The sequence below is a fragment of the Trachypithecus francoisi genome, unplaced genomic scaffold (assembly GCF_009764315.1).
Source record: "Trachypithecus francoisi isolate TF-2019V2 unplaced genomic scaffold, Tfra_2.0 Lachesis_group2, whole genome shotgun sequence".
NCBI lineage: Eukaryota > Metazoa > Chordata > Mammalia > Primates > Cercopithecidae > Trachypithecus > Trachypithecus francoisi.
The window spans coordinates 156,510,106-156,533,019 of NW_022681465.1; the positions used below are offsets into that span (position 1 = coordinate 156,510,106).

Here is a 22,914-nt window from a genome sequence, read left to right on the forward strand (position 1 = left end):
TCTCTTGTCTCTTGTATTTGTTTCTTTTTGTGTATTCTCCAAAGTGTCTACTGTAAGGCTGCAGAGAGGGCCCAAGGAAGTCACCAGAAAGAGTTAATAAGTATTAGGGTCATAAATTTGACCTTGAAAGACACAGAACACTGAGAGACATACTCCCGCTTTATGATAGGAGTAGAGTTTGAGCACCTGGAAGATTCTGTTCTTCACTTGATGAATTCTTTGCTCCAAAAATAAAGCCCATAAACTTGTTCAACAGCTGGAATTTTCCCTGTGAAGAGAGTACCTCGTCTGGCAGTTGACTTAAGCAGTTATTTGCAGCCTATAATTTTCACAAAAACAGTAGGGTGTGCCTGGCGGGAGATACAATCCCACTGAAAGAAAACAATGAGAAAACTTTGGAACAAAAGATGCTCTGATTCCATTAGAAAATCATCGACAATTCAGGGTCAAGGCCAACAAAGACGTGGGAAGTTTTCAAGCAGACTTGCGAGTAGTTGGGAGAACTGTGCTTCACAGGGACTGAAGAATGTAGCGTGCAGGATCCCTGGGTGGGAGGGGGATGCTAGAGGCAGGGAGGCCAGTGAAGGGGTGGCTACAGAAGTCCAGGTGAAAAAGTTCTGAGGTCTATGACAGTGGCAGCTGTGGCCCTTAGGAAGAGGGATCCAGGTGAAAACCTGCATAGGAAGAGCCCACAGGGCTGGGTAATCAATAAACGGAGGAGGAGGAGGGTGCAGGAGACATCAGCAATCATGGGGTGCCAACCCCAGCAACGGAAAAATACAGTCCAGGCACTGAGGAGAGGGCACAAAAGGATGGACAGATTTTAATGCGCTGGAAAGACTTGGGGGTCAGTAGCAACTTGAAAGTAGTCTTCCATTTTTTATGCACAAGTCCTGTATGTTCCTGGGAGGAAGATGGGAGAAAGATGAAGTGAATGAAGAGTACTGTCTAGTGGTCTTAGCACTGAAGCTTTCCTTGCCTCCAAATAACACGAATCTAGCAGATCACATGGCTCTCCAGAGAACCCACCAGCATACCCATGAGGCCAAAAGCAACTTGTGAAGCAGCCCCGGGAGAGGATTGCAATTCTTTTCCCACAGGCTGGGGTTCCTATTTGAAGCTACGAATGGTTTCCCCTCCCTCTCGCTGCTGCTGGTATGCCTAAGGCAAGTGCAGTAACTTAAGGACACCTCTTGAGCCTTGGCTGAGCTGCTCTGGAATATGACTGACTGTCTCTTTGAGTGGTTCCCAAGCTTCCCAAAGTGCATGTTGCTTGTGTGATGTATTAATCAAGGTTGACTAATGTTAGCTCATGCAACAGAAATATCTCAAATCTCAATGGCTTCATGCAGAAGAGGTTTATGTCTTACTCACAGAAAGTCCACAGTGAATATTTCTGGTAAAGCAACTCTTGCACTGCTCTCCTCAAATGGGAACTTGGGCCATTTTTGTGGCTCTGCCATCTTGGATCTTTTCCTATTTTGTGGCCAGGCTTCTAAGTGCCATGTAACCATTCAACTTACATTTCAAATCAAAGCTTTCCAAATATATCCTCCAAATTTGGTTTAAAAAATCCACATGATGGATTTTAAGGAAAGAACTTAATATTTCTTTATGCAGAAAAAATTACTTCAAGGAGGAAATAAAACTTTTGAAACTTGGTGTTATGAAACTGTCCACTCTTCTCTCCTGTACAAATGAGGCTGGGTTATCAGTGAGCATCTAAACACCTGGATAAAAGGCTTCAGAAAAGCCATTTGGCCAGTGCCTTCTTCCTAGGAAGTCACAGGTTGAGGTTCCATTCACTGAGCATCTTTTCTCTTCCAGGTCCTTTCCTATGCACATAACCTATGTTATGTCTAATTTCAAAATACTGCAATGCATTCATTAATATGCCTATTTGCACAGAGGAGCAAACTGCTCCAGAGAGGTAAGGCAACTTGCTCAAAGTCACAAAGATCTTGTTATGTAGCAGTGCTGGGATTTGATCCCAGACAGTCTGGCTCCAAGACCCACACTTGTTTCATGACATAAGCCTGCCTTGTCAGTGATCAAAACAAGACAGAACAAAACCAGAACCAGCAAAAGAAATGGCAATGGCTTCAGAGGCATCATACCCTTTCATGCAATCCACGGCAAATGGTAAATATTAGTGATCTGGAGCCATCTCACCCCTTTGATAATAATTTCTGCTCTAGGTTCCCAATGACAGTAATTGAGGCTATAATTCCCATTTCCTGCATCAACTATGAGTACATACAGACTGCAAAGCTGTGCGAAAACCAGCTGCCCTTTGCAGCAAGAGGTAGAGTTACATCAGACTCTCTGCTCACAGCCTTCTCTGCATTTACCAGCTCCAACCAAGGCAGCAGTAACACACTTGGGGCCTCACAGTGAAAGGGGACTTCCTGGTGGTGCGCCAGAGCCAGTTTTTCCCAGCTTATATTGGCCAACTGTGCACATCTCTTCCCAACTGGGTGTTAAATGTCATCACGTTGTGAGCTTTAAAATGACCATAGTGGGAGAATTTACCCCACAGGAGTTGGTAAATGTTGTCAATCTGAGCCTTTTTAAAAACCCAACGACCTAGGTGATAATATTCTTGAGAAAGGTGGAGGTAGGGGACAGATGTGCAGTTGAGGAATGACAGAAAATAATAATAATAAAGCAGTCAACATGAATCAAGTATTGACAATGTTCCTGGCACTGGCTGAACTCATAAGGCATTATCTTATACAAACCATAGGAATCCTATGATGTAGATACTATTATTATCTACATTTAAAAGGAGAAAACTAGAGTTCAGAAAGGTTGAGTAACATAGTCAGCAAGCCAAGATTCAAACACAGAATTTCAAACTCCAATAACTCTGCCCTTTAAACATCACGCTGTGCTTCTTGGCGTAGCAGTGCTTCTGGGATGTGGTCCATGGTGCCCTGCTTCAAAAGCACCAGGGTTAGCTTACTAAAATGCAGATTCCAGGGCCTTGCCCTTTCTGTACTGAGTCCGAACCTTTGGGGTGGGGTGTAAGAATTTAGATTTGTATCAGACTCTCTGGTTGATTCTGCTCCCTAATGGCTGCAAGCCAGGACCTGTGGGTTAAGAACTGGCCTCCAACAGGGCTCTTCCCACAGCTTCTCACAAAATTCAGGGGGAATCTGGCCAGAGAGTCAGTCTAGGACTTGGGTGGGGTTGGAGGAATTGGCCCAAGAGCCCAAGGCTAGGGAGTCCAGGCCAATGCCAGCTCCTTCCCAGAGGCAGGCCAGTTGTCAGGTTCTGCCACTCAGTGGGCAGCAGGACAATGCAGCACAGGGAGCTGGTCTGGGCTCAGGGGCTGGATACCCTGGGAGCTGTTGGGGGTCCTTGTTTTACTGTCATGAAGAGTTGTGGGTTGAGATCTCAATTTTCCAATGAATTTTAGTATGCGAACCAAAATCTGTTTTGTATTATTTTCTTCTTTGAATGGAGTTTTCCACATTTTGTAATAATAAAATCACCTTGGCGGGACAGTCAAGCAACTTAAATAAAAACACTACCAATAAAATGGCATTTTACTAACTTTAAGCAAAGCAAATGTCATATTCTACAAGGAAAGCGAGAATAGCCATGACTGTGATGAGAGCCAGCCCGCCTCTCAAAAGCAGTGCCTGCCTGCCCTGCCCCGCTAGGATTCATGGTACTCGCTCACTCGCTCTCTCTCAAATGTGTTCTTTCACCAGAAGTCATGAAGAATGATTCTGAAGACACCTGGGCTCTCCCCAAACCAGGCCCAGCTCAGGTCTTGACTGGCTCACAGCAACCATTTCTTCCAATGCGCTTACCCCAGTCTCTGCAGGGCACCACAGCAGCAACATTATAGACTCGAACCCAGCTGTGGTCCAGGGTTGCCCTGGGATGACTAGGACATCTCTGCCTGATTGGGGTGGGGCCTGACACTCCACCATTAACATAGAGAATTTGGATGAATGCACCATCACAGTGAGCATGCAAATCTCAGACATGTATAGCTTAATGGGAATATATTTAGCAGATCTCTTATTGAGAGCCAGTTTAACTCAGGGAGAAGACAGAGCACCTGAGGACTTAGGATACATGGGGAAGAGAGAGATGCTGGGATCCTGCAGAAAACACTTGCCGGGAAGTACTTCTGAGCTCTCTACATGAAAGAGGGGCCCATAGATTTGCTTTGGAATAACTTTGCAAGGTGAAGTGGGGTGTAGAATAGATGAACAAGATTTTCCCGGAGCTGCTCATTGTCGAAGCTGAGTGACAGGTACATGGGTATGGTTTATGCTATTCTATTTTTGCAGGTGTTTAAAAGTTTCTATAATAAAAAGTTAGGAAACAAAAAGGGGCTCATGGATAGAATCTATATCCCTATCCCAGGCCCCTGCTGCCTGGAAGGCTGGAGGGTGCATGTCACAGTGGCATAGAGCCAACAGGGAAAGGATGTCCCAGCCCCAGGGCCCCAGCTGCCCAGGCCACTTCATCTTCTGTCACACTCAGCTCCAGACACCGAGGCCTCAATTAGCCAATCCATCCATCCATCCATCCATCCCTCCATTCATCCATCCATCCATCCATCCCTCCGTCCATCCATCCATCCCTCAACTCATAAATACATATTTACTGTTCTCCTACCTCAAAGCTTACCCCGAGCCAGGCACCAGAGTCCAGCAATCCACAAGACAGTCCTGCTCCCTGGCTACATGCCCTCGCAGACAAGCTGAGGGAAAGAGACAATCAACATATGAACGAATGAACATATGAAAAAATACTTGAAGTCATTTCAGACTGACGAGGGGCGTAAGGGAATAAACAGGAGGACAGGAAAGAGAGGGAGAGGGAGGCTGCTTCTGCTAAGGGGGTCACAGGTGGCCTGTCTGAAGAGGGATGTTGGAGCAAGGACCTGAGCAAAGGGAGTCAGTGACAAAGTAGCTGGGAAAGTGTTCCAGGCAGAGGGAACAGCAGGTGCAAAGGCTCTCGGGCAGCAGTGTGCTTGGTGGGCAGCGGGGTCCCAGGGACGGGAGCGGTGGGAGTCTGAAAAGAACAAGGAGGCCAAAGCGGCTGAAGTGCATTAAGCAGGAGGGAGGAGTAGAAACTAACTCAGGGAGGGATCTGGGAAGGGCAGATCACAAAGGCGCTTGCAGACTCAGTGGGAGTTTGGATTTTACTCTGAGTGGAGCAGAAGAAATGTCACAGACACTCTTGTTTTCAGTGAAGAGAGGAGACATTCAGGAGCAAGAGTGCACAGGGCCTCCTTTTTGGGCTGCAGAGCTGGTTCATCAGATGGGGTCAGACCCTAGGGACATGCCCTCCTTCAGTAGTCTACTGGCCATGAGTTCAGTCTCCAAACACAGGGCCATGCCCAACAGAAGTGTATAAAGGACCCTGGGAGCCTCCCTGGACAGCTTCCCACCCCACCCCACTGCTCCTGCAGCACACGGGGGACCCTGCTGCCCATACCCCCAGCCCTGGCTTCCTTATGCCTCACTGGAAGGGCCCCCTCTCGAAGCCCACTCATCCACTCACTGCACACCCATGCCCTCACCTCCTGAGTTTTCCATGTCTTCTTTGTGCTTTCCTCTACCTGGCCTACGTGGTCAACAAGCAGCTGTTCTTAGAATCCATCATGAATTCTGGTTGTCCCATGAAGATTTTCCCAATCACTGAAGCGAAGAGGGGCTGCTACCCTCACCCACCACTGCCTGACATTGTTCCTCAGCTCTTTCGTGACATGTGTCATGACCTGCCTGTCATGCAGACCCAGGTGGGGAGTTGAGACCTGTCTGCACATCAGTGGCTCGAGGGAGGAGACTGTGCCCATTACCCCTCTGCTCCTCCCAAGGGGCTCCCTCTTCACACTTAATCCTGGTGGTACCTTCTGGGCATCCAGGCAGCTCTAGGTGCCCCTTCTCCATGCTCACACCACATCTAGTACTTGCCACCGTAGAGCACTGATCTCGTGCCTCCATAACAACTGGGAGCTTCTCAAGAAAGAATGGCAACGTGCTGATGATGGCTGATAAATATTGAGTATTTCTTATGTGCTAGGCCCTGTACTAAGTGCATCTTATCCCATGAGATAAGATGAAGTGGGTAATATTGTCAACCAGCTTAAAGATGGGGGACGTGAGGCTAAGTGTCTTACCAAAACAAACAGCAGTGACCAGCAGAGCCAGAATTTGATTCAAAGCTTGCCTGAGCACTGAGATCCTGTTCTTGCTGTATGGTACCTCCCACATCCAACTCAAGGGCAGAGAAGGTGTAAATCACTTTTGTAGCCCCGGGCCTGGCACAAGTCACCAGGAGTCCTGGAGGCTCATGACAAACATCTCCCTCCTGGCTGCCCAGCCCAGAGTCAGGCCCTGTCCTGGGGAAGTGGCCAGCAGAAAGGCCATGTTTACCCAGGTGCCAGGTGTAATGGGTGGGGTGGGGCGCCCTCAAACGCTGGGCATCTTCTCACAGAGAAGAGGCTTTCTTTGAAAAGAAAGGGTTGGGCTAATGACCAGAAGTGCAGCCAGGAAGACAGCCCAGTTCAAAGAAAGCAGTTACAGGTAAAAGACTCTTGAGAACAAAGGTAGGACAGCTGCTATACAAACCAGCCTGTGTTCCAGCCAGGCCAGCTCACCCTTAGGAACAGCCTCTGCACCCTGCCGGTGTGGTCGGGGGGAGACTTTGCCATGGGGACCAGGCACCCCTCAGGAGCAGGGCATCCTGGATACCCTGGGAAGTCTTAGCTCCGTCTCCTGGGAACAAAGGCCCAGTCCTCACACTGCAGGTGAAATTTCTTCTGAGTGGATGGGCTCAGAGAGGCTGAGTAACTTGCTTAAACTTGCACAGTTTTTAAGAGCCAGAGCCCAGATATAACAAACCGTAAGGTTGGCTCCAGCTAACTATATACAGGTAGTTTTATGTTGTCATCTGTTCTTCCAAGCAAGGTTACCACTTATGTAGGTATTAAATTATGTTAGTGCATGGTCTAGCATGAATTGAAACTTGCTGGAAACATACCTTATGCTTTGTCATCATTATTGCTGCCATCATTTAATACTTACGGAATATTTACGGTGTGCTAATCACCTTGCAGATATTATTTCATTGCCACCTCACCATGACTCATGAAACAAATCTTACTATCCCCACTTTATAGATGAAGAAATCAAAGCTCTGATAAGCTCCAGAACATGCCCAAAGCCTCACATGACCAGATGGCAGAGCCAACCTTTCCATTTATCAACAGTGACAGCAGCACTGGGACTGCCATGAAGGCAGCTGCTTGCTCTGCGCTGAGCTAAAGAAGCCACAAGAGCTGCTGCTCTCTGTGAGGCAATCTCAAAAATGCAGGCCTGAATGGAGCTCTGAATCAAGGGGTCCAGGTCTGAGAGCTCTGAGCACAGGCCTGCAGGGAGGACAGGCGTTGTGTCAACAGGGGATTTTGGAGCCTAGCAAGCAAGAGTCGGGCCCAAGAGACAGCGACCAATCCCTCCCTGTCCCAGGTCATCTTTGCTCAGCCAAGAGCTCTCCTGGCACCCCTGAACCCCCATTTAGCCATCCTGACCATGCCTACCTGTATCAGAGGCTGTCCTCAGCATTCCTCTCAACCCAACACCTGAATGGCAGTCAGAGACACTGCTGGATTTGTACCATCAACCCAGACCACACACTGCAGTCTGCCTAATGCCAGGAAGCTACCCAGATATTTGTAGAAGCTTCCAGAAAAGTCAGTTAAGAGCACAGCTTTATCACTGGCCATCAGCCAGTACAGGATTTGAATCCTGGCTCTGTCACTTATTAATGTATTATGCTGGCCAAGTTATTTAACCTCTCTGTCCCTCAGTTTCCTTGTCTATAAAATGGGAACAATAATAATATCTACCCCCAAGACTTACTAGAGAGATTAAACGAGATCACACATGTGAGGTTCTTAACATACTTCCTGGAACACAGTAAATATTAAACAAACAAATAATAAAGCTAGTTAACTTTGATCCAATCTGACCCTGACATGTGTCCCATAAAGTAACTGGCCAAATAGCACTGGTCTGGAAGTCAGAAATCTCAAGTCTGAGTTTAGCCAAAGGACCATACATCTCTGGGCCTCAGTTTTCTCTCCTTTAAGATGGAGATGTTGTCACCACCCCTAGTCAATATTTAACAAAAGTATCTATGCTGCTGATGCATAAGAAAGATCTTCGAAAAATCTGAAGCCTCAAAGCCTGGGTTAAAGACAGGCCCGGGGCTGGGGCATCTGATATAACTGAGAAGCTGAACTAGTGAAGAAAGCAGCCGAGAAGCTGAACTAGTGAAGAAAGCAGCCTTGTTTTTAGTCTGATTTGCCACCAATATGCACATTCAGGTAATTTGCTCCATAGCAAAGAGACTTCCTCCTGGTCCCGACATCCTCCAGCTAGAGGCTCCTCTCTCCCGCTGAGCCTCCTCAGCCCAGAACAGTGTGTGAACCTATCACTGAAACCTTTGCCTTCTTCATAACTTCAAGCCAGGTCCAAAATGGAATGTGACAGCCAGAACACTAACTGAATGGTCCAAATTGACACAGATATTTGCTGCATATCAGGGTGGAAATCTTTGCAAGAATGTGAGGCTTCTGTAAACACCAAACACTGAGTCTGGCATTGTACAAGGAGAACCAAGAGGGTGCTCATGACTCTGCGGTCCTTTCCCCCCAGATCTTAGGGGCATGGCACGCAGAAAAAGGATGCTAATTGGCGAAGCAGTGGAGATTGAGTGGGCCCTGGAGAAGAGGGCAGATGTGTATTCATGCTTAGTGCTGGGCACACAGTGGTGAACATGACCATCCAGTTCTCACAGAGCCCATGGTCTGGCACAGCCAGTCGCTGAACAAGTCACTGTGTGGTGTCAGTCAGTGTCTCAAAGCAGGACGCACTCACAGGGTTCCCAGGGGGAGAGTAAAGCAAGAGAACGGAGTAGACTTGAGAGTCAAAAAAGGCTTCCTGGAGGAAGTGATGTTTTTCTGAGACGTTAACCAGGCAGAGACGGGTTGTGGGGAAACTGTGGGTGGTAGGATGCCAGTTATGTTACCTGAGCTTATTTTAAAATGCCCACCCTGTTAGAATACAGCAGGGCCAGGTGCGGAAACAGCTCCTTGCAAACTAAGCAAGTGTATGGCCTTGTTATCTGCAACCTCAGAGGGTAAGAAAAGGCAACTTGTCACCCTCTGTCTGCAAACAAAAGGGAGGCCTCACTAGGCTGCCTTGTGGGGTTGTCTCTGAGGCATTCTTGGCTCAGAGATGGAGGCATGCTGAAGCATCTCTGAGTAGTGATTGAACATTTCAGGTTTGCCTTTGGGGCAATTCCTCTGCAGAAGCTAATGTGGAGTTCTCACAGAGCAGCTCCACATTTCAGACTTCTGTCTTTCACACTTTAGGCAAAACAACACAAGCCTGTGCATCTGCCTCTGCTATTTGCCTGCGGGCCCCTGTCCAGTATTACATATTACCATCTTGTTCACTGCTCACGGTGAATGGCATTTTCATAGCCACTTCTATAATTATTAAATTTCTTGAGGCCTTTTATTTTCCAGCGCTGATAAGAGTGCGAAGGGGCTGTCAGAGATGATGAATAAGCTCAAGTACATTCAATCAAAAAGAATGTGTTTTCCTGAAGAGGGTCCTGTGCGTGACTCCATTCTGGCCCCGTGTGAGCCACAAAGGAGGCTGGTTTGGTGTTGAATAGCCTTTCTCAAAGGGTGCTGCTGGGAGCTCCAGTTTCACGCCATGCTAACATGTGTTTTGTGAGAATGGGATCCCAAGGTCAAATTTGTTTGGGAAACGCATGATTTAACAGTATTGTACAGGCTTCCTGGCTTTGGTGCTTCTCAGAGCCTTTCCTATGTGGCTGGGTATTGAAAATCTCTAGGAGGAGGACACAGCACCAGGCATGGTCCGGACTCTCCTGACTGTAAGAATAAAATGGTCCATTGCTTTTCTACAGATGTCATAACAAAATACCACAAACTTTGCCCGTGGCTTAAAACAATGGAAATTTGTTATCTCATAGTTTGGAGGCCAGAAATCCAAAATCAATGGATTGGTAGGGCCGTGTTCACTCTGAAGGTCCCAGGGAAGAATCCACTCCTGCCTCTTCCCGCCTTCTGGCAGGTGCTGGCAATCCTCAGCCTTCCTTGGCTTTTAGACGCATCACTCCCATCCCTGCCTCTGTCATCACATGGCATCCTCCCCGTGTCTCTGTGTCTTCACACGGCCTGCTGATGAGGACACTGGTCATTGGCTATAGGGCCTACCCTAACCCAGCATGACCTCATCTTAACTTGGTTACACCTGCAAAGACCCATTTGCAAATAAGGTCACATTTACAGGTACCAGGCATTAGGATGTGGACATATCTTTTGGGAGGATATTATGGAACCCACTATAGATAAGTTAGAGAAAAATGAAAAAGCAGGAAGCAGTGCATGAGGTGGCTTAGTGTACAGACTTTGTAGTCAAATTCCCACCCCTGCAATTGCTATGATTTCCAGCAAGTTAGTAAATGCAGTATCTCCAGGCTCATCTTTCTCATCCGTATGTAAACATCGTAACATCTACCTCTTAGAATTTCTGCAAGATTAAAGAGATAAACATATAAAGCATGGAGCCCAGTCCCTGGGGACACAATAAGGATGTTAAGCAAAAGAGTGACATGGTCAGATTAATTTTTCAGACGGAAATAATCACTCTTGTTTCCATGTGGAGGACAGATTGGCAGGGGCAAGACTGCTTCTGTTTTGATCTTGCTGGGTTCCATCTCCAGTTCACCCAAGGATACACTCCATATAGCCCATCTGGCCACATATGAGGAACGCCCAGATCTGGACCACATGAGGATCTGCCAAGGGAACATGGAGCATGGGCTGCCTATTAGTCTGCTGGCTCAGATACCACCAAAGGCCATGGGCTATGCTACCAAGAGTTTTGGGGCCTATTTCCTTCTTTAAAAGTGGGAGGGACAGTCCTTTATTGTGTACCTTACAGGATGACATTGGGAATGAATGAAAAAATGCACAGCAAAAGCTTTGCAATATGCAATTCAGTGTTCAGGGTGTATATGTGTGTGGGGGGGTTATGTTCCTAAAAATACTGCTCCTAGCAGGTCACCAGGTCCCTCACTTAGGCATAGGCAGTCTGGCTAACTTTGGTAACAAGGAGGGTGAGAATAGGGTAGAGGTGATCATCAGAAAAAAACTCCCAAGATGTGAAGGTGTTGAACCTCAGGATGTGATCTAGATGGAGCCATCACCAGCCATGTCACTGAAGCTTTGGTTCCCAGTAATCAGAGCTGATGGGGGGAGAGCAGGGTGGTACACAGCCTGGGCCAAGTGGACCAGGGCAGGCAGGCTGAGCATCAGTCCCTGGGGGTTCATGACTGGAGGCCTGAGGGCCCATACTCTGAGGAAGATGGGAGCTACTGAGTCCATTACCACTGGAATTGGTGACTGACAATACTCTAGGAATGGGAAGAGCTGCGGGTCCCCAGCTCACTCTGTGCAGATGACAGTGGAGGATGGCCCATTGCCAGATCTATAGGCAGGATAGAGCCCAGAAGAGCTGCCTCCTGATTCCAAGGCAGGAAAGTGAGCTCCCCCAGGTCCCGGGCCCCCTGTGATTTATGAGACCCTGTCATGCCTCAACCTGCACCAAATCTGCCTTAGAAGCTGGGAGCAGAGGCAGGCCTGACGGGCCTCAGAGCACGTGCACAGGTGGCATCCACTGTGTTGTTACTGGCAGGTGCACCCCTGCTAGAGTTCCAGACATGGGGAGCCATGCAGAGGCCCAGGTAGGCACCCAGAGCCTGAGGGAACTGCAGAACTCTCTCTCAGACAGGGTGCCTATGAAGAGAGGAGCGTGCCTGCACCATTGACAACAGCATTTACAACCTGGGCCACAAAATATAAAACCTAAGCCTGGGCCATAGGTCTGGAGACAGCCAGGGAGGAGCACAAGGAACAGCAAACATGCAGGGGCCACCAGACATCTGCCCACAGGGGCCTCTCCCGGAGGGGGGCTCTAGAGGCTGGGCACCCTCCTTCATGACTGTCCTCGGCCCCTAGCATAGCATTTGATGTTTAGCAGGCATTCACTCAATATTTGGCTGACTAAAATTCACATTTTCAGTCCAATACCATTTATTTTTTTCTTTTATTTTCTTTCTTTTTTTCTTTTCTTTTCTTTTTTTTTTTTTTGAGACAGAGTCTTGCTCTGTCCCCAAGGCTGGAGTGTAGTGGTATGATCTTAGCTCACTGCAACCTCCACCTCCTGGGTTCAAGCAATTCTCCTGTCTCAGCCTCCCAGGTAGCTGGGATTACAGGCGCGTGCCCCCAGGCCTGGCTGCTTTTTGTATTTTTAGTAGTAGAGATGGGGTTTCACTATGTTGACCAGGCTGGTCTCAAACTCCTGACCTCAGGAGTTGGCCTCCCAAAGTGCTGGGATTACAGGCATGAGTCACAGTGCCCAGCCCAATACCATTTTCTAAGTGCAGGACTACAAGGCCATGTGTCAAATGCTGGCGGGGACTCAGAGATAACAAAATGAGGGGCAGACAGAATGAAAGGGAATAAGGCTTCAGGCCATGGAGTTGAGATTCTGTCTCCCCCATTCCGTGGCTTTGTAACCCCTCAGAGACTCCATGTCCTCATTAGCAAAAACAGGGTGTCAGGACAGCTTTTGATACAAGTTTTCAGGGAGCACTGGAAAGTGTAATAAGAGACGGGATATTAAAGAACCAGATAATAATGCATGCTGCATGACTAAGAAGCTCCTCTCTCAACACCTACCCATCAGGTGGCTGTGACCACTGCTGAGACCCTCACTAGGCAGTCTATCACTGTGCCGCACAGGGGGAGTCCTCAGTTCATGCTGGCTATTGACATTGTTTTTAAAATCAAGTCATGAAATATAGAACATGTTATATAAAATAAAATGCACAGATCTCAAGTGTTCCAGTTGATGAGTTCTGACAATTGTACAGACCCGATCTCCAGTCACCCTGGAAGTGCCCTTGTGCCCTTTTTCAGTCACTCTCGGCCTCCTTGCTCCCAGAAGTAACCTTTTCTGAGTTCCATCATCATAGATAAGTTGTGCTTATTCTAGAACTTCATTTAAATGGAATCATGTCATGTATCTCTTGGCCTTGTTCTTCCACGTCCGGCTTTTTTTCCCCCAGCATGATGTTTTTGGGGGATTCATCCATATTGTTGCAGGTGTTAGTAGTTTGTTCTTTCTCCTTGATGCATAATATCCCATTGTAATGTATACATCACATTTAAAAATCTATTCTCCTGTTGATGAACACTTGGTTTGTTTCCAGCTTTCAGCTATTATAAATAAGTTCGCTATAAACACTCCTGTACAAGTCTCTGTACGGACATGTGTTTTTACTTCTCTCTGGTAAATAATTAAAATCAAATCACTGGATCATATTATAGATATACTGCCAAACTGTTTTCCAAAGTGGTTTCATCGTTTATGTTCTTACCAGTATTGTATGAGAGTTCCATTCATTGCATATCCTCACCAGCATTTGGTGTTATCTGTCCTTTCTATTTTCATCATTCTATTGGGTGTGAATTAATATTTTACGGTGGTTTGATTTGCACTTCCCTGATGACTAATGATCTTGAGCATCTTTTCATGTGCACATTGGCCATTCACATATCCTCCTTTGTGAGATCTCCATTCTCATTTTATAAATTAACTTGTTTGTCCTTTTTTCTGATCTATAGAAATTTTAAAAATATATATTCTGGATATAATTCCTTTATCAGATGCATGTATTTCAAATATATGTATTTCAAATGACTTATTCATTTCTTTATTGGTATCTTTTGATTATGAAAACCAGAAACTTTTACTGTTAATGATCAATTTATTCTTTTTACAGCTAGTGCCTTTTGTATTCGACCTAAGAAATCTTTGCCTACCCCAAGATTATAAAGATATTCTTTCCAATATCTTTTTTTCAAGAAGCTTTTTGATTCTGGGTTTTACATTTAAGTGTATGATCCAACTCAAATTATTATTATTTTTTAAAAACTGTAGTGGTTGCTAGAGCCATAAGGAAACACTCAAGTTCTTTATAGGATCAGACTTTTCTTAAGCTTCAGGCTGAAGATAGTATCAGTTCTAAGAAAGGACTTTTGTTGGAGTCATGGCTTTGACCCATCCACATAGTTCTGCTGACTGACCACAGGCCACAGAGAGCTGGCTTAAGAACCATCAGCCAAAGAAAAAGATAAGTTGACTTCCCTGTGTACAACCATGGGCACTAAGCTGCTTGTTACTAACTCAGATCACTACAATGTGACCTTATAGTGACCGTGAGAACCATAGCAGGTCCCAGCCCAGGGCCTTAAGGTGACCATTAGGAGACAGCACTGAGGGTGTCAGGTGACCCTCGTCCCCTTGAAGCCCAGCTGGTTCTTAGAGGCCTCCCTGCACTGACAACTTGGTAGATAATGTGATTTAGGCAGCTCCTCATAGGCAGATGCAGATCTAAAGGTGGCGAGGCCTGATTGCTATGAACGTCAGAATCCCCGGCATGGCCCAGTGACAATCTGGACAGTGGGGTGGCAGGTCCAGGCAAGGTGATGTAGGAGCCTGGGTCAGAGGCAACGGAAAGCCGTGAGGGGAAGGGTTTCTCATGAGGCCAGGAAGAAAGGCCTTTGGAGGTTGTGATCTTGGGAACAAATGCCTGCAGCCCAGTTTTTCAGAGTTTAACCCTGGCAGCTCACCTGGCAGACAGGAGCCTGCTGATGTATTCCTATCACTCTGGAGATACACCGGGAACAACTCTCTTTCAGGCCCTGGAAGAAGCCTCTGGCATGTCCTGTGTCTCCAGGAAGCACTTGCCTGCAACCTCAATGCCACTGGCTCTGCTAACACATCTGACACACAACTTGTCTACCTTCCCATTATGTAGGACCTAGTACTCTTATCATGGCATTGGCACAGGAGATGAGAGGGTGCAGTTGGGGCTCACAGAAGGATAGAGTCCAGCCTCTGGCAAAGGAGGTTTTCCAGCTGGGCACACTCCCACTGGTCTAACTCCTCAAAAAGGGAAAAGATGTGCCAAGGTCATGAGCCAGCAAAACACACAGCCAGCAGGGCTCTCAGACAGCCCTTGACTCAAGGAGCGGTGACCACCCTGTGCGGGCAGCACCAGAAAATCTCCACCTACCAAGCCCAACGACGCTTGCAGAGCTGAGCAGAGCCGAGCCGAGCCGAGCCGAGCAGAGCCGAGCAGAGCCGAGCAGAGCCGAGCCGAGCTGAGCCGAGCCGAGCTGAGCCGAGCCGAGCCGAGCCGAGCTGAGCCGAGCCGAGCCGAGCCGAGCTGAGCCGAGCCGAGCTGAGCTGGCACTGTGGAGGGGCAGTCTCTGTGTCGCTTCTCTCCTTTGAAGGGAACCATTACCCGAGGTGACCTGTGACACTCACGGTTAATCTGGAACTTAGAGTTTTAAAATGCAAAGTTCCTTCCTCTGAGTCTCTTTAAAAGAGACACATTCCAGCATCATTTCTAACTCAAATAATTTTGGATGTCAATTGTATGTCTTTAATGAGCCCAGAAATTTTCATAATTATCCTTTTTTTCAAAACCATAATTATAGGTTAGAGTACATGCTACAGACAAGAAATTTAAATAGAGCTTTTTAAACACTTAGGCATTCTGCTTCTTTCTCTTCTCAAAAAATTCAATTATCCTTCTGTTACCTTTCTTTTCTCCTTGAGGTAAACACTGGGAGATGAAATTTCAATTGTCCAATGCCTCATCCCCAGGGGCCCTGTCCCAGCCCCATCTCCCTGCTCCTTCAGTTCATACCCAGCTCCCCTGTGGCTGCACTGGGCACAGTGACTGGCAGGAGGTGGAAAGGCTTGGCTGGAACTGCTCCCTGGTATGGAAGACCCAGGCAAGCCATGAGCATACCTGGAGGCCTCCCACAGGTGCACAGGGAATGAGAGAATGAAGCCTCAATAGGAACTGGGACAATGTAGCAGAGTTTCCCAGATGGGTCTCCTCCAAGGTTAGAACCTGCCTCCAGTGACAATCCAGGACCTGTCCTAGTTCCATTTTGTGGATTTGCATTGGCAGGTAGGGAAGGGCCCAGCAGAGAGAACACAGGGACCCAAGGAGACCATGATTCTAGATTTAATCATTCATTCATTCATTCATTCATTCACTCACTCACCCAGCATTCACTCAGCATCCTTGCCCTTCTGGAATTCATTGCCAGGACTATCTCTCTCTTCCTTCATACCTACTGTGTGTCTGGCACAGAATTTGGCACACATGATCCAAGATAAGTGATCCTTCTCACTCAGAGCACCTAACATCCTGACAGTACTATGAACTTTTGCATTAAAGTGGTCCCTAGATGACCCATGTTCCCAGCTTGCCCTCAACTGGTAGCAGAAGGGAGGGCTCTGCCTCACCCCTCTTTGGCTCATCCCCTGCGCACCAAGTCAATCTGGGCCCTACCTGGCGGTCTTGCTGCAATGCATTCTGCTGACACTTCCTGACATTCCCAGATATTTGACACTGAGCTTGAGCCAGGCACTTTCTGTGCATGTGTTGCATTGTTTACTTTCCACAGTCGCCCTTGGGTTTTAATGCTATTGCCATGCCCATTTGTGGGTGATGACACTGAGGCTCAGAGAGGTCAATGTGCAGCAGGATTTGCCCTATGTCATGGCAGATGGTAGAGACTGCAGACTTGTGTCCTCCTGGGTTAGGATGGGCTGTCTCGACTGTGAAGTGGCAAACATCCTGCTTTTGGAGAGACTTTTGCATTCTCTCTCTTGCCAAGTGACTTAAGATTAAGAGCCAACCTCCCTCCCATCCCAGAGCTGCTGGGAATTTGTTTACTTCTGAACCCAAGAGCCCATATCCTGGAAAGAAGATTGGGGCAGGAGCAAAAACATGTGGCCAGCATCAGAGGAGAGACTCCCAGGAGCCTCTGTCCTCCGGCTGGGGTCCAGGAAGAAACACAGCCGCCTCCAGCACAGGAGATGGGAGGAAGGTGCCAGCACAGCTGCCCGAGGTGGGGGGCTGGCCAGAGAGAAATCCCTGTGGGTGGGAGGCAGTGCATTCTCAGTGTCAAGCAGGGGCTGAAGGGAGAAGGGCCACCGAGGCCTGTGCATGAATCATTTTGGCATACCAGGGGCAGGAGGGCTGGGGCTGTGCCCATTGCAACCCACCACCTGCAAAGCATGCTGGGAAAATACAAGGAAAGAAAACAATGATCTGATCCCAGAACACCCAGCAAAATTTTTTGTTGTCAAATTTTTATTGAGAACAGACTCCATGCCAGGCACCAGATTTGCTCTCATAGATCTTACATTCTTGTAGAGGAGATTGACAATAAGCAAGAAAAACAAAAAAAGCACAAGAATTTCAGATGGCTGTGAAGACAGAGCAGGGCAATAGCACAGAAGGACTTTGGAGGACAGGAAGGCCACTACCTTAGACTGGATGGACAGGGATGGTCTCTGCAGAGGGGACTTGGAGTTGACTCATGAATGACAAGGAGCAGCCACCCCGCAAGTATCCAGGGAAGAGTGGTAGAGGCAGAGGGACCAGCTAGCGCAGCTGCCCGAGGCCGGAACTAGGTTGGTGTTTTGAGGAGCAGGAAGATGCAAATGCAAAACCGAGGGCTGCCAGGAGGAGAGGTGGGTGATGGGCACGACCACCTGGCTCATGCCCAGCCTGTATGTTGTCTCAGTGAGGAGCTGGGATTTCACACTCAGTGGCTTGGGAAGCCTTTGAAGAATTAAATTATAAAATCATCCATCTGGGCCGGGCGCAGTGGCTCACACCTGTAATCTCGGCACTCTGGGAGGGCAAGGTGGGTGGATCACCTGAGGTCAGGAGTTTGAGACCAGCCTGGTCAATATGGTGAAACCTCGTCTCTACTAAAAATACAAAAATTAGCCGGGCATGGTGGTATGTGCCTGTAGTCCCAGCTACTCAGGAGGCTGAAAAGGAGAATTGCTTGAACCAGGGAACTGGAGGTTGCAGTGAGACAAGATCATGCCACTGCACCCCAGCCTGGGTGACAGGGCAAGATTCTGTCTCAAAAAAAATAAAAATAAAAGTAAATAAATAAATAAATAAAATCATCAATCTGGCTGCCCCGTGGCTAAAGAATTTCCAGGGAGCAAAAGGCAAAGTAGAGCAATGGGAGCTGACAGAGTTCTTATTTTATTTAATATTATTGCTTGCAGCCACTTCTGGGGAGCCATTTTACATCCTTAAATATGTAAATATATCAAGGATGCTTAGATATTTCTAACGGGGAATTGGTTTCATCTTCATGTACCTCAAGGTGAAAACAGTTCAAATGGCTTTAACCTCCGCAGCCCTCCCTCCACAGAGCCTGTGGCTAGGATGGGGCCTCTGGAAGCCTGTGTGGGCGGGACACATCTGTGTACTCAGCGGTTCAATAAAAATAGTTAATACAGCACACCAGGCCGCCCAGGAGACCCGTGGTGTTTCATCCAGAAGCCAAGAGTCTTCTTTAAAGTCCCTCCCAGTCTCTGTGCAGGCCCAGCCATTCATTCCTGCCCACCGTGGGGCTGTTTGGCTTCCTGTGAGACACTCTGTCTGGGAAGACACCCCTGACAGGGTGGAAAAGGTGGGCTCGGTGCCTGGAGCTCACCAGACACACCCTTATCGCAGTCTTTCAAGTGTATCTCCTAAACTTGGTAAAGAAACGCTTTTTTTCTCCAGAGTGTTTCATTCTGCAGACCCCAGAAACCTGTAGGACAAAGGGTCTGAGAGGCTTATGGCTTGTCTGGGAGGCTGGGGAGACCCATCACCCCACACGCCCTCACACTGTGCGGGCAGGGACCCGGCAGGCCTCATTCAGGTTGTGGAAGGTTGCTCCCCAAAAGCCCTTCCTCCTCTATTCCCTCAGACCCCCTCCTTTCTCCCATGGCAGGTGCCCAGGCAGGTTGCTGCAAAGCTAGGAGGGCAGCTACGTTTCACTTTGGGGCCAATTCCATTCAGTTGGTAGTGGCTGCTTGACACTGGTGGTGTCAGGTGGTGACAGGGCTTCAGAGCCTGTCTTGCCTCAACAAGAAAGAGTGAAGTGATGGATTAGTGATATCTGCCCTGAGCACAGGAGAAGATTGTGGAGGTACACATGTCAATCCTACCCAAGGCTGGCAAGTCTGGACACATGAGAGAGACCTGGCATACCACCACATCTTTCTCCCCTTTGTAGCTGAGCCTCTGAGAGGCTCCTGAGTCACTAGGCAGAAGCAGTCCCCATATTCCAATCAGTTCCCCTCAGTGTGGGGCTCACAGGATAGCCCCTACCAAGGAGAACTGCTCAGCCTACTCAGGCTTGACCCATTCCTCTCTTTGACCTCACGCAAAATTCCCTAACTATATAGCAACTGAAACAGGTTTCCAACCCAGAGTCCTCTTGTTGACATTTACCACAGTAGACTATGCAGCCTTTAGATCCCTGCTAATATACCAAGCCAAAGGTATAAGTTTTAATTAAATATAAATATGAAGACAGTTTAAATTTTTAAAAAACCATGAACATCTTAAGGTATTAAAATTCCACTCACAAATGGAATCAAACAAGGAAAAAGTACACTGAATGAGGGAACCAATGAAAATGCATCCCAAACAAAAACACTTTTGAAATTTAAGATAATTCGTTTTGAGCGTTTAATTTGATCTTAACTGGTATTAAGGTTTCATCTTCAAAGAAGGAAAATTTAAAGCACTTAGAGGACCTTTACTCATTGGACCTTATATTCTAATCCAAATCTTCAGTCTTCAGCTCAGTGGAAGGCAGGCAGGATCAAATCCAGCTCCATTGGAAAACAAATATTCATCTCTTAGTTGAGTGGCAGGTTTAATTAGCAGCCACATTCTATTTTAATTGCTAGATTATTAGCAGAAACAGCATCACCATGGATGACTGCATTGCATGTAAATTTGGAGTGAGACACTCTGCTATGTAACTTTTTCCAAAGAGATTAAGACATGCAAGAGCACAACTCCTCTAAGCTCTCAAAGACGGCATTTCCTACCTTCCCCGTGACTTCTCCTCTGTCTGGGGCACTTTTTAACAGCAAATAACCCTCTGAGAGGACAAAGTGGGATCACATTCTTGAACACTAAAAGAGCCTCCTTAACAAATCTATAACCCATCTGAATTGTCTATTTTTCCACCTGCATGATGCAGATTATTCAAAATAAGTTTAATCAGAAAACCGATCAAGCCATTCACAGGGCAGCACATTTGATTCTCTGTGAAACACTGGCCCTCCTTGTTGGCTCCTCCGAAAAGAATCCCGCTGCCAGACAAAGAACTAGCATGAGCTACTGCCGACCTTTTTTTTTTTTTTTTTGAGATGGAGTCTTGCCCTCTCACCCAGGCTGGAGTGCAGTGGTACGATCTCTGCTCACTGCAACCCTCTGCCTCCTGGGTTCAAGCAATTCTCCTGCCTCAGCCTCCTGAGTAGCTAGGACTACAGGCACATGCCACCACACCTAGCTAATTTTTTTGTAGAGACGGGGTTTCACCATGTTAGCCAGGATGGTCTTGATATCCTGACCTCATGATTCGCCTGCCTCGCCCTCCCAAAGTGCTAGGATTACAGGCGTGAGCCACAGCGCCCAGCCTGCCTACCTCTTTTTTAAAGATTTGTTAGCTTGAAGAACACAACTCACGTAGCTCTTGGGCAGGACTCCGGACTTCTCTGAGCCATGTTTCTAGGCTGCTGCAGGGTTGAGTGGAAGGCTCCTGACACCAACCACACTTGAGCAAGGGCCAGATGATACATGGACTCTGCAGCTGTTCAGCAACTGTGTCAGAGTCCGTGCCCTGTGCTCCACACTCATCTACCTAATCTCACTTAAGCCTTACACAACCCCAGGTGGAATATGTGATTTCCACTTTACAGCTCTAGAGGTGCGGGCACGAAGTCTAAATCTAGCATCTTTGGTTTTAGACATCTTGCAAGATTTGGGGGCAGGTAATAAGGAATCTCACAAAAAGATCAGGGTCATTTATAGAGTAACCAACCTGTCCTGGTTTGCCCGGGACTCTTCTAGTTATAGTACAGAAAGCCCTGCATCCCAGGATACCCTGGGCAAGTGGGGATGGTGTTTCAGACTATTTCTAAATGCCCAAGAGGCACGCACAAGATGCCCCATGCAGTGCCTGGCTCCTTCAGGGAAGCATGGAGAGCAACACCAAGCTGTCCCGGAGACCCTGACTCTTTCCCACCTTCCCTCCTCCTGCTGAAGCAGGGCAGAGCACAGGACTGGGTTCCCAGGAAGGACTCCCACACAACCCGTGCCTTTTATCACCCAGCCCTGAGCAAGGAGCCCTCCTCCTCATCTGTGTCTGGTTTGAGAGCCACAGCCTCTGAATAGCAGGTCTGTCTGTGAGTAAAATTTATGACCCGTGTTTCCACTGAATCCAACCTTTTAACCCTGGGAGTGCTTAATTGCCTTTTCCAGGTTTTGCTTTAATAACCAGCTTGACTCTTGCCAATTTGGGCTGAATCGAGAAGCACTGAATGTGTGACGGGAAACGGAAAGCTCATTACTTGATACTTGATACAGCTTGTGCCAAATCCTTAATTCATTGATTTCACTCGTGGCATCTTTTCCTAAATGACAAGTCAGAAATTCATATGTAAAACTTCCAAACTCAGTGGGGGATCCTCAAAGCTGATTTTTATTAAAAAAAAAAAAAAAAAAAAAAAAATGCCTTCCCTGAAGACACACTTTGGGAGAAATTCTGACCATGAATTAGAGGACAGCTTTGGAATTCTTGGTCTCTCCCAGAGGAGCTCACCCTGTCTGTTGGGACCTCTTGGGCCCCACACTCCGCCTTCCAAAGTCAGCACGGAGTAAGGTGTGGACATCTGGTTCCTGTTTCTGGATCCAAAATTGATCTGCTGGGTGATTCTTGGCAAGTCACTTAACCTCTCTGAGCTTAAGTTTCCCTAATCCTGGCTCACCAGACACCTCTCATGGGGAGGGGGCGGGTGGCCTGTTAATGAGCAGGTGTTTTGGGAAGGGAGGGCTCCGCTGATGGCACAGCATAAGAGAATCCCAAGGAAAAGTGGGGACAGGTGGGGGTTGCAAATCATAGCAGAGCAGTAGCTAAACCCTGCAAAACAGAAGTGGGGGTAGCAGGGAAGAAGTTATTTCTAGAATCACTCATGTTTTATTCCAAGATAATCAAATCTCCTCATACAATCTCAGACCCAGCCTTGTTAGTTCTTCAGGGCCCCTCTGGAGCACTCTTCCCTTCATGCAGGCTTCCCCAAGTCTCTTTGGCTCATGCTGGCTTTGTCCTTTCCTGAACATTCCACAGCTCTGTGTGATTCTCATCCCTTCATAACATATTAAAGGATTCCTACACCCATGCTTCCAATGCCACATGCATTATGAATCTTCCCACATTCACGTCTCCCATACATGAACTTGAAGAGTTTGTTGTTATCTCCATTTTGCAGATAAGAAGATGGAGGCATAGGGAGGTTTGCTAATTTTGGGGGTGACCACCTCGTCTTGGTTTGTCTGGAACCATCCTGGTTTTAGCACTGAAGTCCTGCATTCTAGGAAACCCCCCAGCCCCAAGCAAACTGAGGCAGTTGGTCACCCAAGTTCTAATGCACATGTCTGGCTGACCCAAATAAGTACTCTTTCCTCAGCACCCCTTGCTCCTCTCCTTACCCGATCCTCATCCCCAAGTCTCCAGGCAGACACAAACTCCTCAAGGACAGCAGCTATGTCTTAAAGCATTTTTGTATAAAATAACCTGGAATAGAATGGGAGCGGGTTCGTATTTGCAATTTGAATAAAATCCTGTCTTCATTTCCATGATGGGAAGATCACTTT

The 22,914-nt window shown here is 47.5% G+C and overlaps 1 long non-coding RNA gene across 2 annotated transcripts; it reads right to left on the reverse strand.

The window, feature by feature from the left end:
- Window positions 1-820: 820 nt before the first annotated feature.
- On the reverse strand, window positions 821-22,836 carry LOC117064603. Of its 2 annotated transcripts, none has more exons than XR_004429552.1 (3): window positions 22,750-22,836; window positions 4,654-4,726; window positions 821-903 (listed from the first exon to the last, which is right to left on the reverse strand). It is a non-coding gene; the product is annotated as an uncharacterized LOC117064603 (long non-coding RNA). The 2 variants fall into 2 exon arrangements; XR_004429551.1 differs by lacking the exon at window positions 22,750-22,836 and adding an exon at window positions 20,728-20,789.
- Between the last annotated feature and the right edge of the window lie 78 nt (window positions 22,837-22,914).